This window comes from Micropterus dolomieu, linkage group LG07 (genome assembly GCF_021292245.1).
Source record: "Micropterus dolomieu isolate WLL.071019.BEF.003 ecotype Adirondacks linkage group LG07, ASM2129224v1, whole genome shotgun sequence".
In the NCBI taxonomy this organism is placed as follows: domain Eukaryota; kingdom Metazoa; phylum Chordata; class Actinopteri; order Centrarchiformes; family Centrarchidae; genus Micropterus; species Micropterus dolomieu.
Genome location: NC_060156.1, coordinates 17,555,575 through 17,568,015, shown reverse-complemented (window position 1 = coordinate 17,568,015; position 12,441 = coordinate 17,555,575). Strand labels below are relative to the sequence as shown.

Genomic DNA, 12,441 nt, shown 5'->3' with positions numbered 1-12,441 from the left:
AAAGGTCAAAAAGTTCAAGGGGGCCGAATACTTTCGCAAGGCACTGTACTTATCTAACATGCCTTCACTATATTACTTGATCCTACTATACACATTTATCTGAACATCTCGAGGTTGACGTTTTCTCTTTTTTTGTGACATTAGTATATGAAGTACAGCATCCTTTTTTTTTTTTTTAAATGTCTGCCATCTGCATAAAAAATCTCTTCACCCACGATATGAGAAATTTAAATGATTTATTGTATTTTCTTTAAAAAAAAATACTTTCTCATTGATATTACTTATACATAGTGTATGGTGTATAAAACCTTAATTTTCTTTCTCCATGCTCCTTGTTGTAGTAGATATCAGCTCATAACATTCTAATTTTACCTCCCTAATCTGTAGCCTATATAAATTCACATTAGGCCCTGTTCAACTGCTGAATGGAAAGTGTTGACTCAAAGCGAAGCGGGACTGGCTTTATGCGTTGGCAAGACTCTTTAGAAATTACTTGTATTTTAAAAATGTTGAAGAAGATAGAAAAAAAGACTGCAAAACAAACTTCCCATTGTCATCAGCAAGCGGCGATGTAATTCCGCAGAGTGTGTCCCTTTTACTTTGGCGTTGTCCTGTAGTCCCGGCGTTGGTGACGTCACCAACGCCGGGACCGGCGATCAAGCTAACCAAAGAGAGCAGGATTATACCGGAAATTAAGCGATATTCCTTCAAAATAAAGTTTTTTTTGCTTCTGCAACGCTGTTGAATGGAAGAAAATGGCAGGAGGGAGAAATAAAGAATGTTTCAATAAGTAGGAACAAATATTAACTAACAATAGTAAATTAATACAAAATAATAGAGGATAAGTAAAAGACAACAAATTAAATTTACAGTCATTACAGCTTTAGTGTGAGATTTAATGGTCTTTAAATACTACTCACATTTTTTATGGAAAACTGGATAAAACTAACTAACCAACAGTATAGCAACCTACAGTCTATGATAGCAACACGTAGATACTGTTTATACTTGTTATACTTTTTATGCCTCTGTAATAATAATCTATAAATATAACATAAAATTACTTTTTTTTAAATGCTAGCCCAATGTGTTATTTTTCTTGTAGCCTGCATTTCTTGCTGCAAGCTTTTTTTCAGAACAGGTCCAACATGTCCAAAGCTTCCCCAGTGTAAATGACATCTGTGGCGACACCACTGAAACGTTTTGATTAACATACCGACCGACGGCTGCTGTTACCCAAGTGCTGTTTTAATTTGAAAATTGAGAACGGAAGTTGATAGTTCATTAGGACGGGCTTGACACGAGTGATCGATGTGGAGTCAGTCAGCCTGCGACAGAAAAACAAGCGAGGATAGGTCGGGCAGTACACGACCAGTCTATGTTTTAAAAGAAAGAAATATTGTGAAACCCAAGGATAGGTGGATTTAAACGTCATTTCTGCCGCTTTTACGCGGGCTTAGTTACTTATTGTTTGGTACACGGGGTCTCGTTTTGGCGTGCTGAGTGTGTCGCCGCTTGCCCATTCTCACTGGAGTGAACACTAAGGTAAGCCTGGAACCGCAAATGAACTGTGTTAAGTTGGTGCAGTTGGACAGGCTACTTTCTCTCAAGCGCTGTTTAAGCGTATTTTTCTTTCGATTTATTTTCTCACGAGAATTTAAATCCCAAACAGTGGTAAAAGTTGGGACAGAAAAAGCAGCTTGCCCGTCTCACTTTCTAGGTTTGACGCTGGGTCTTTGTCCAGTCAGATGTGGTTTAACTAGACGTTGCGCTAGACCCTCGCTGTACCTTGCGTTTGTGCTTGGTACGGTGAAATGGCACACTCTGTATGGCTCATCTTTCCATTCTCACAACTAAAGCCGGTACTTTAAATGGATCTACTCACCACTTTTGCAATATTTGCACTGGGCCACTTCTTAAAGGCCTGTGAGCTGAGGCTGCTGTAGAAAAATACACAAGCAGACATCTCTGTTCATCTCTCATCTTGTTTTGTTTCACTTATTTTCAACATTTCTTTGCTTTAAAAACACATTTAGCCATTTGTGCGTTACTAGAGTGCATGGCGTGTGTCCGGGCTCCAGTTAAAGACGCAATAGCTTACACAATAACCCCCATTTGCCAAAACACCATAGATTGGCGATTGGTGCCACATGCCGAGCTTGTCAATGTGTCTAGTGGCTCTTCATGGGAACTGCACCACAGATCCTCCCAGTATATATTGGGACTGATATGGTGCATTGTCTTCCGTGCCTGTCTGGAGTAGTTGCACACTAATTGTCCAAACAGTGAGACGTTTTCTTATTTATTTCTTGAAGAGTTGGGGAGAAATGTATTTCTTTGCCACATGCACTGTGTTGGTAAGGTAATGATTCAGGCCACTTTATGGCACAGTTGTTGGTGCAGGTACACTTTCATGGCACACCTACTCTGCAGACACACCCTCTGTTAAGGACACTATGGTAACACAGGACAAGGTTCACTCAGCAATGACGGGTATGTGGAAGGCAATAATAGACTGCCCTGCCTGTACTAAGGAAACGTTGTATCTTGCATCAGAAGTGTAGAACCCCCAAGGCCAAGGAAATGTTACTCTAAAAGCTTTTGTTTTGAAACCAGACCAAAACTGAAAGGGTTACTACTCATGGGATAAGAAGGAATAAAAAGCAATGCACGATATCAGTGGTGGAAACTAACTAAGTATATTTACTCAATTACTGTATTTAATACTACTTCTCCACTACATTTTAGAGGGAAATATTGTACTTTTTACTCCACTATTGTCATGTGACTGCTGAATTTGAATGCATTTCACTTGGTAAGTTTTCTTTTTTTTTATGAGTGCTTCCTCCACCACTGCGTGATAAAGTAGATTTGATGCTGAGCTCCACTCAGTTACACCCTGATTAGTTGGCAGAATATTAATCAGCAGCAGTTATGATCAGGGACGCTGGAAGTCGATCAGAAAATCTATTTAATGACGTACAAGATGCTGTGCGACATTCATGGTTTTTGCATTCATTTGAATGGGCAGGATCATTTACATCTAATGCCGGTCTATATATTATATCTAACAATTTAGAGTTTTTCACAAGCACACAGCAAACATGAATGCCAACATACACCTGGAAGCAACTACAGGAACACTGAACTAATGCTAACAGAGTAACAGCTGGTAACAGAGACTCAAGTCTGTTGTGTAGTTTATAGTTACATCAGGCTTCATGATCAAATGATCAGTTTTTGTTGTCTCCACTTCTGTCCATTTCTATGACCATTCTCTCTCTCCAGGGCAGTACAGTATGTTTAAACATTATTAAGTGAATACTGAGGAAAAAATAGAGCAAGCTGTAGTTACCGGATACCTGCCATAACCTAGATCTATAAACAAATCACACATCCGGTTTTACTTGTGGCCCATATGTGTCACTGTGCAGTGGCACTATTGTGTTAGTCGATCTGTTTCCAGTTTCTCAAAAGTTTTAAAAAAAGAGTATTTGCTGGTTTTCATAGTCCTTTGTGATAGTAAGCTGAATATTGGTCAGACAAAATAAGCAAAATGAATGTCAACTTTGGGAACGTATGCTAACTATTTTTTCTGACATTTTACACACCAAACATTTAACCTATTAACTGAGAAAGTAACTGTTACATTAATCAATAATTTAACAATTCTCCATAGTTGCAGTCCTACAATGTTCAACTGTATTAATTTGACTTCACAAAAAGGCCTTCTTCACAAAGGCCCTTAAAGTCTCATGTAAGTTGAGCTGTCAACCATTTACTAGTTACTTGTAAATATTAAGAATCCTGGAAGTCAGATACATGTGAAGGTAGAAATCGTTTACCAGCTCTTGAAATCAATTAAGAAAGTCAAAAATCTTGAAAGTTAACCTCCAGGAAGTTGTCCTCAAACAGCTGTCAAAGTAGTTAATATCCGATAAAAACTTATAACACCAGAGTTTACTGTACAAGTTATGGTGTTTATTTTGAGACATAATGGAAAAATGACAAACCACACCCCAGAATAATGCTAAATAATTTGATGTTACTGAATTTCTCTACAGTAATGTGTGTAAGTAATTGCAACAGCCTTCATGTAATGATTAACAAGAAATCTGGGCTGATAAAAAGAACAAACGAGGTTACTGTTTGACTTGAATTATTTACACCTTGCAGTGGCATATTCGTTGACGTATTCACTAGTGACACCATGTGGACCAGTTAAATAAAATGTAGAGGATGGGCTGGTGGTGTCTCACAAAGTTGATCAAGAGAACACAGGATTGAGTAGTTATGCATGGCAGTATTGTCTGCTCGTTATGATGTATTTGGTCTTGAAATACAGACTTTGAAGGAGGCTGAATCAGGACACAAATGTTTCTCATTTTATCAGTTTGACTTGTATGTATGGGCAGATAAACATGCTGGTATTGCAGGCTTTGGTTTTGTGTTACTTCTTAGTGGATGAAGAAGTAAAGCATGAAAACTGAAAGTGATCATTCATAATTTCACTCACAGTCCTGAATTTGAGAATAGAGAATAAGCCCAATCCTCTGTCTTCTTTATGTTTGATTGCACAGTTATGAGCTGAGTCTAATTACTCTGCTCGTCTCCCTCTCTGATATGATGCTTAATGGGCCTAAAATGTCTTCACACACTGTAAGTGATTAAATGTCACACAGTGCCCACACAACGTTTTGTTCATCTATTGTTTTGAGTAGGAGTTGGAGGAAAAAAATACGTTAACAGGAAATTGTTAACTTTTTTTTTGTACTATTTTGTAGAATAAACTTAACAGTGTTGTTGTACTGAAACGTGAATGAGCTTATTGCTGTATGTAAAAGGTACTATGAGTCTAGCATATGAACTGCACATAATGTAGTGTAATGGCACATGTCTATGATAATTGAACAATAACAAATTCTACATTCTTCATACTTGAATAATGTAATTGATAGTTAAAATCATTTAACATGGTTATTTGAGGCACGTATGAAATATATTTTTATTTGAATGTGCATGCTGAGAGTAAAGAGGTTTTAAGTTCATTGCATCATCCTTTTCATTTTATGACCAATACTAAACGGATTTTCTCCAGTAAAGTGAACTCTAAATAGATTTGTCACTTTCAAACACTTACAGTAAACATTTATAGTCATTTTTTCATGTTTGTGCCCTCAGATGCATATTTTTTATTTCTGTGGACATCCCAAAATAATGCCACTTCATATGACAAGCTGCTTCCCCTTTGTTTATCAAATAGTTCAGTTCTTTTGACATTTTGTGTGTTATCCTACACTTAGAAATAGAGAATAGAGATTGTTGTTAAAATTGGTATTTTGGCTTTGTGGAAAGCGTAATGTTAGCCTCCCACAGGGAATCCTAATCTCCCTAGGAGTAGAGAAGGAATTATTAAGTGCAGGCACAGATGGGCGTGCAGGAAACACAGAGCGATATTCAGAAAGAGCATCGTGTTGGTAGTGAGATAAAGGTCATCCCATTGTCTTTGTAATCGTGTAATCTGGAGAATTGGAAGCCATTAAACGGACAGTAACAATGGACCCCCTTTCTGTGACCCCCCATGATCTAGGAAGAGAAAGAGGATTTGTGCTACTATTAAGAAGGCACACAATGACCCCTGAACCATTTTCAGAATGTGTATACATAGCCTATATATAACTTCCTGGTGTTTTTGATAATTTCCTTAACACCACATTGCTGCAGCTCAATAATGCGTTTCTTAAATGTTCAGATTTACAGCAACATAAGAATCCATAGATTGCAATGTCATTGTGTTTATGCTAGCATGCTAACATGCTAAAGTAAATTGGTGGCCATGGCAAACATACTGTAAAACTTTGATTAATAGCCCAGGTTTTTATTTGCTAAAATTGACCCTGACTGAATTGACCCTGCCTATATTTGGGACAGGCGTCCATATGGGACAGGCCTTTAATTCCTCTTGCACAAAACTGAAATAGGCTACTATGAAACAGTTTATTTTCAGAATATTACTTGTATAAAAATGATCCAATAATATCAAATAAAGAGGGGCGGGGCAAGCCGGTGTGTTTACCTGAGGTGTAGCCTAGGCCTCTTGTGTGTCTGAGTGTGGGGAGAAGAGTATTCTGAGGAAGGTGCGAAGCATATTTAATTTTATATATTATAATAATAATGTTTGTTAAAACCATCGACCATCTGTCAGCCATCGCCGATGGAAGATGGCATCATCTATCAGCCCAACCCTATTCTTTTCATCTCTAGAACCATTACACTGGTAAATGTATAAGAATTAGACTTTGGGGCTTGTTGTTTCCGTTAAATGAGCTGAACGATTGAATTGTGGAGAATCTAACCGATCTAACGATGTGTAGTATGTTCATAAGTTTACGACATATTGATCATACGTTTAAACATTAATGTTTGTATTAACGATCTAAGCCACTTAGAAGCAGCTAAAGCGGGCAACCCGGCAGGGTTTAAGAGGTTTTATACAATCAAAGAATAAAAACCAGACTAGGCGTTTAATGGAGACCTGCGTTTATTTGTCAAAATGTGTTCCCACACCAGGCCAGTAAAGGAGGTAGGCGGCTATTTGGGACTCGGCTATTGATTAAAGTTTCACGGTAACCTGCTTAGCAGAATCAGCATTTAAACATTTTCATTGTGAGCAGCATGAGAGCATGCTGTAAGCATTGAGCTCAAAGCACCATTGCGACCAAGTATGGCCTCATAAAGCAGCTAGTGCACAGTTGATTTAGAGACATGATCATCTTTTACCTGTAATTTACACATTTAGTCGTTTCATGACTTTGTTTCTTCAGTTGTCAGTCCTGAACGGTCTCGTCTGTTTCTTTAGTTTGTCCATTCTCTCCTCCCCGCCCTTCATCTCTATCATCACCTCCCTTCCCTGACACCCTTCTTGAGTTCCTAATTCGTGCCCAACAACTGAACTAACAGCCTGGTGTTCCACTCCAGTGTCCTTGTGTCACAACTGGGCAGTGGGCCTAATCCTACTCTGGGACACTGAGCGGGAGACCATGAGGAGAAGGGGCAGGAGGAAGGGAGTAAACTGGGAGTGAGTAAAGCTGGTTATAGTGCAGAGGTACAGTATCTCAGCCTTACACTCACTTGGTCCACAAAGCCACTCAGCTGTGGACTGACTAATCTGTGGATGGTGCATGATGATGTCAAGGCCTGAGATGACATTGGAGGTGATCACAGAGGTTTGGGAGTTCAAGAATTTGAAACACGATGATGAAGGAAACCTAAGAATGTGGGAGTAACAGACATATTAAAAACAGAAGAAAATTTCTGCAGAGAAATGTGAAGTTCAATCTCTTAAGCTGCTGAAACTGCTCGTTAAATCGTAATCAAGGAACAGAGGCTCCCCCTCACTTTCCGTCAGTGTGTGTTGGGTTCATATTAGATAGCAGAAAATTGGTACTTTGGGCCATGAAGAGAGACCAAGTGAGGGGTGAAACCCAACACTTAGCAGGAGAGTATAAACTCTCAACAAAAGTGTAGGGCCTTGGGTGGCTCTACACACACAGAAATTAGCAGAAAATGAATCAACAAACATTTTGGTTATGGATTGATTTTTCCAAGCAGCAAACATTGACTGGTTACAGCCTCTATCACGCAAGATTTACAAACACGTTAAACAAATGAAAAGTTAATCAAGAAAATAATATGGATGCACCTATCCAACAATTTCTTCCCAAATACAGAATGTGATACCCAAACTCAGATTACCAGCTAAGTACTGATAGATCTGCCAGATATTGCGACTACGATTCGATTTGTGATTTTTAAAAAAAAGTTTAGTTAAAGTTCAAAATTCACTGCAAGTTGCAGTGAGCAGATGAACCGGGCAGGAAGTCAGACACAGAACGACATAGAGAATCTGGTTGATTGTCAAAATAAAACAACCTGCGCGCACTCCTGATCGTATATCAACAAAACACACAGTTAAAGCAGACAGAAAAAAAATTATAAAATGCTAAATGCCCTGCTGCTGAAACACTTAAGTGTGAGTTGATGCCGAACAAAATTGCGGCACAGCTGCTGCCTGTGTCTGTTCGGCTGACACCACTATCCCACACGTTTTCCTCTAGTTTTGTTTGTTGTTGTAAACTGTACAAGCCCTGTGCCCACTCTGATTGGTGAGTAGGACCGTAACAGGAGGCGCATGGCGGTTGTGATTGGTTAGCAAGTCTGTCACACAAGGATGAAAACGGAATGAATTTGTAACTGCATGACTGTCTAAAACGGGTCAGATGCGCTGTATAATTAACCTACATTTTGATTGCCATCTTTACGATTAGCCAATAGCATCCTAGAAAATAACCCTAACCCTAAGGATCATGTTCTGGGGTGATACAGATAAATTCAGCAGTGACTTGAGACACAATGCATTTTACTAAAACCATGATATTTCGCTAACCTTAACTGGAGTGCTGTTGTTGCCCAAACATAACCACAGACAGCAGTCTGCATGCAAATAAGGTTTCTGATATAACGTCCTGCACTCCACCCTGACAGTTAAGTACATAAACGTAACACTTGACTCACTCAAAAAAACATTGCCTGAACATTGTCCAAGCAGCGATTTCTTTGTCACCACATAGTAATTGGAAAAACAAACATAATTTAGGAGACACAGGAGACAGGGTTGCTCTGCGTCAATCTAATTGCAAGCATTTTTCTATTTCCCTTATGGGGGGTCAATAAAGACTTATCTAATTGCTAATGTGAGATTTACAAAATTGTGACATTACTGCGCTTCAGCCTTATAACCACACATTGTTTCTGTCGAATACATGTAACACACACAGTTTGTGCAGCAGTTGTACTGATAAAGAGCTGACAGCTGCTGTGATAAATGACGATTAGAGCCGATGCTGCACTAGCTGTGCTCAGAAATGGCTTCCCTCAGCATGATTACGTGCTTCTACATCTCCTCACCAAATCACTTCACTTGTGCGTGGCTACATCTTTTTTTCACAGGTCAAAACCAACCTGCTAAGTTAATGGGATGTTAAATCAGGCTTTGTTAAACATGTAATAAAATGTATTTAATTAAATGATTTTGCCCATGCAAAGTTTCAAAACATCTGGACAAAAGATTTGTACTGTTAAACTGTTCTCCAACTGCAGAAGTCAACACTTATGGTTTCACAGTAAATTGCATTTATTGTGAAGAAAATGCGGTGGTGATGAAGCGTTGATAACTTTACGCACATAAGCTTACCACTGTAAACAAAAGGAGTGAAAAAGAAAACTGGATTTAATGTGGATCAGCGAACCTGACCTGTTTGATTAAGATCAGATCAGGTGCAGTCCTAGAAAATAGTTAACAGATTAATAAAAAATGAAAAGAATTGTTAGTTGCATCCTTCATAAATAAGACAGATAAGACATAACCTGTACCCCTCACATGCCTGCTTAGGAAGTCTTTGGTTTATTAACAAAGTTTAGATGGCTTGCATTGTCTAATATGTAAGTTTTGAAATGAAGAGATGGATGTAGCTCATATATTGGACTTTATGTGACTCACAAAGAGTTAATGTATTGTCTGAATTTATGTTGTTTTCAGCAGAGGCTTCAGCAGGCCCTTCATGCTCTAATTGATTTAATTAAGTGGACGTTTTCCCCTTTGGCAGTGTTGATGCACAAACCGGCAGTATGCAGACAAACATTGAATTATCTCACCCGGAGAGCAAAGGCTTTGCTTATCTGTATTCCACAGAATTATCCACGTTCCAAGTTCCCCTTAGAGCATCACCCACCCTACGTTAGACTCATCCCTCCGAGGTTCAGCCTCATTAACGATCTCTCACTATTCCTCCTGACGCTCGGAAAGGCACCAACACTCGAGTAAATATTATGATTCACATTTTCTAAGGGTTTTCCCTTATGAGCGATGAAGTATTGTTCCAAACACTGGTCACATTTTGTGATGGGCAGACATACTTTGGTTTTCTTGATTTTCTTAATGTTCGCCAACCTTGCCACTTCAGTTGCGTTTATTTGAATGTTCATATCTATCAAAACGAATCGCGTGCCCCTGGAAATGGAGCTCATTCTACCCTCCCTAAAGAATTCTGTAAAAAATGTAAATTCTTTCAATTGTCTAGCCTAATTATTTTTTCTTTCTCTTTTTACTTTCGAATTTCAAATGCTTTTGGCCTGGAGAAGGCTGCACACAGACACCTTCTCCATGTGTTTCCAGCTGTTCTTTTTACCTGCCAGCAATAAACATCACCAAGAAGTATTCCCCCAGTTCCATCCCCAGTGCACCGGTTCCCTAACCACATTGTAGGATTTGTTAGTGTAGCAGCCGTTTCTCAAATAACATTTCTGGCAGCAAGTTGTAGATCCGCTGTATCTTATTAACACCCAAAAGTAACTTGACGACTAGCCAAAATGGAAATTTTGAGTGTCTGATTAATGTGCTTTAAGTTGGTGCCCCTACTCATCCACATATTCATCCCAAAATATACATCACTCTGTAGTAGGGCTGCACAATTAAAGGTGGAGAAGCGATTCTTGAGAAATCCAACACCATGACAAATACTGTGATACAGGGCAAACGACGACACAGCAAGCAATGCAACGTTATTGTAACATTACTGACACATACACCATGGCTGGGACGGCTGGAATAGTGTTGTGTGGTGGGGTGCGGGCCACTTTGTTTGTTTCCCCATTTACAGAGCCAGGGCTGTGTACAAGCACCAGATTTTTATTTTTATCAGCACACACATACAGCGAACAGCTAGCGGACCGTGAGGAGATATTTCCTGAATTTGACAAAAAAGACGTGTATTGGATTATAATCGCTTACCCCACCTTTTTAATTGAAATATTATCCAAAACCAAAAAACTGCAATTTTTAGTACAGCAGTGCTGCAGAGATGCCCCGGCCTACAAATATTGTTACAAATATCTCCACATATAAGACTACATGTTTGTTTGGTACAGACCCCAATAAATGCCACATCATGATTTTAATATATTTGAAATTACCTTGGTATTTGCATTGTATCAGTTTCATCAAACTTTCATTCATGTTTCAGTATTTTAAGCTTATCAACTTAATATTTCTGAATCAGTGTCTCCAGTATAGCCAGATAGTAAGGGGCAGATAGTAATTGAAAAGTAAAGTGTGCACCAAGTGGGCTACACTTGTTCTTTCAATGTGTCAGATACATATTTAATCAACATTACATATTTTGTGCAGCACATTTTTAGATCGAAGCCACAGCTTCGTTATTTACATTTATTCATTTAGCTGACGCTTTTATCCAAAGCGACTTACAATTGCTATACATGTCAGAGGTTGCACGCCTCTGGAGCAACGAGGGGTTAAGTGTCTCGCTCAGGGACACATTGGTGGGTGGGTCACAGTGGGTGATTGTTATTCAGGCAAAACCTCAAACTACTGCCATTAAACCCCAACTTTACATGCACTACCATGAAACCCTTTTCAAATAATCAAATAGAGGTGCGTTCTTGTAGTGTTAAAGAGCGTCTTTAATGGTAGTGTTTTTAGCAGTGACTACCACAGCGGTATGGTTTGACAATGGTGTAAACAATTTAGCAGCTTTGTAGCATCTTCAGCTTTGAAGTGTGTAAGAGGTCCACTGACTTGAGTTTAAGTGATCTAAAGTTATCTCTGTGTGACTGTGCTATTGTTGGTGGTGTGCACTTTTTCAGCTGCTAGTTTCATGAGTACACCTTCAACCAGCCATGGATCAGTGAAATAAACTTGTTTTGCAATTTGTTGGATTTAAAATAATGCGCACACTCCGCTCTCTTTGCCTCATGGTGTCAAAACCTCTGGGTACAGGATCTATAAGCATGCCTTGGATGGCCAGTTTCTTATCTTAAATTAAAAGTATTGTATTTTCATCATTGTGACAATCCCTCGAGAGCAAACACATTGATGAGTCATGTGGCTTAATCCTGCAGAGAGAGTTAGGAATGTGTTTCCAAGTAATTTCCCTCAAGATAATTGAGAAATCTCTGATTAAGGCAAGTGCCCACACCACACACAGAGAATAAAAAGTGAGAGCTTCTCTAGGCATATCAATAGCATGTGTGTTTGCTGGGACATGCACTATGGGAGGGATTATATGGATGGAATTCAACTCTAGTGAAAACCTGCCACCAGCTCTGTTGCTTCAACAATGCAGAAGCTACACAATGTTGTCAAAATTACACAATGAGCAAGACGAGACAAAACACGGACAACCGGTAGTGTGCACAGGGCTCTGAACTGCCAAGCCTTCTGTCACTTTTCTGCTCTGCGTGCAGGACTAACTACTCAGTATTTCTACTGTTAAACATGCAGTCAGACAAAACAAAAGACAAAGTAATTGTCACAGTAGTAACTTTCCAGAATTGTAAAATCCTGTGTCATAGTATAAGGGATGT

At 39.0% G+C, this 12,441-nt stretch overlaps 1 protein-coding gene across 1 annotated transcript in view; it reads left to right on the top strand.

The window, feature by feature from the left end:
• Positions 1-1,300: 1,300 nt before the first annotated feature.
• Positions 1,301-12,441, top strand: part of nck2a (NCK adaptor protein 2a) — a 46,938-nt gene continuing 35,797 nt past the window's right edge. Inside the window, exon 1 of the mRNA XM_046053479.1 lies at positions 1,301-1,545. The gene's annotated coding sequence lies outside the window, so the exon portion shown is untranslated. The remainder of the gene's footprint in view (positions 1,546-12,441) is intronic.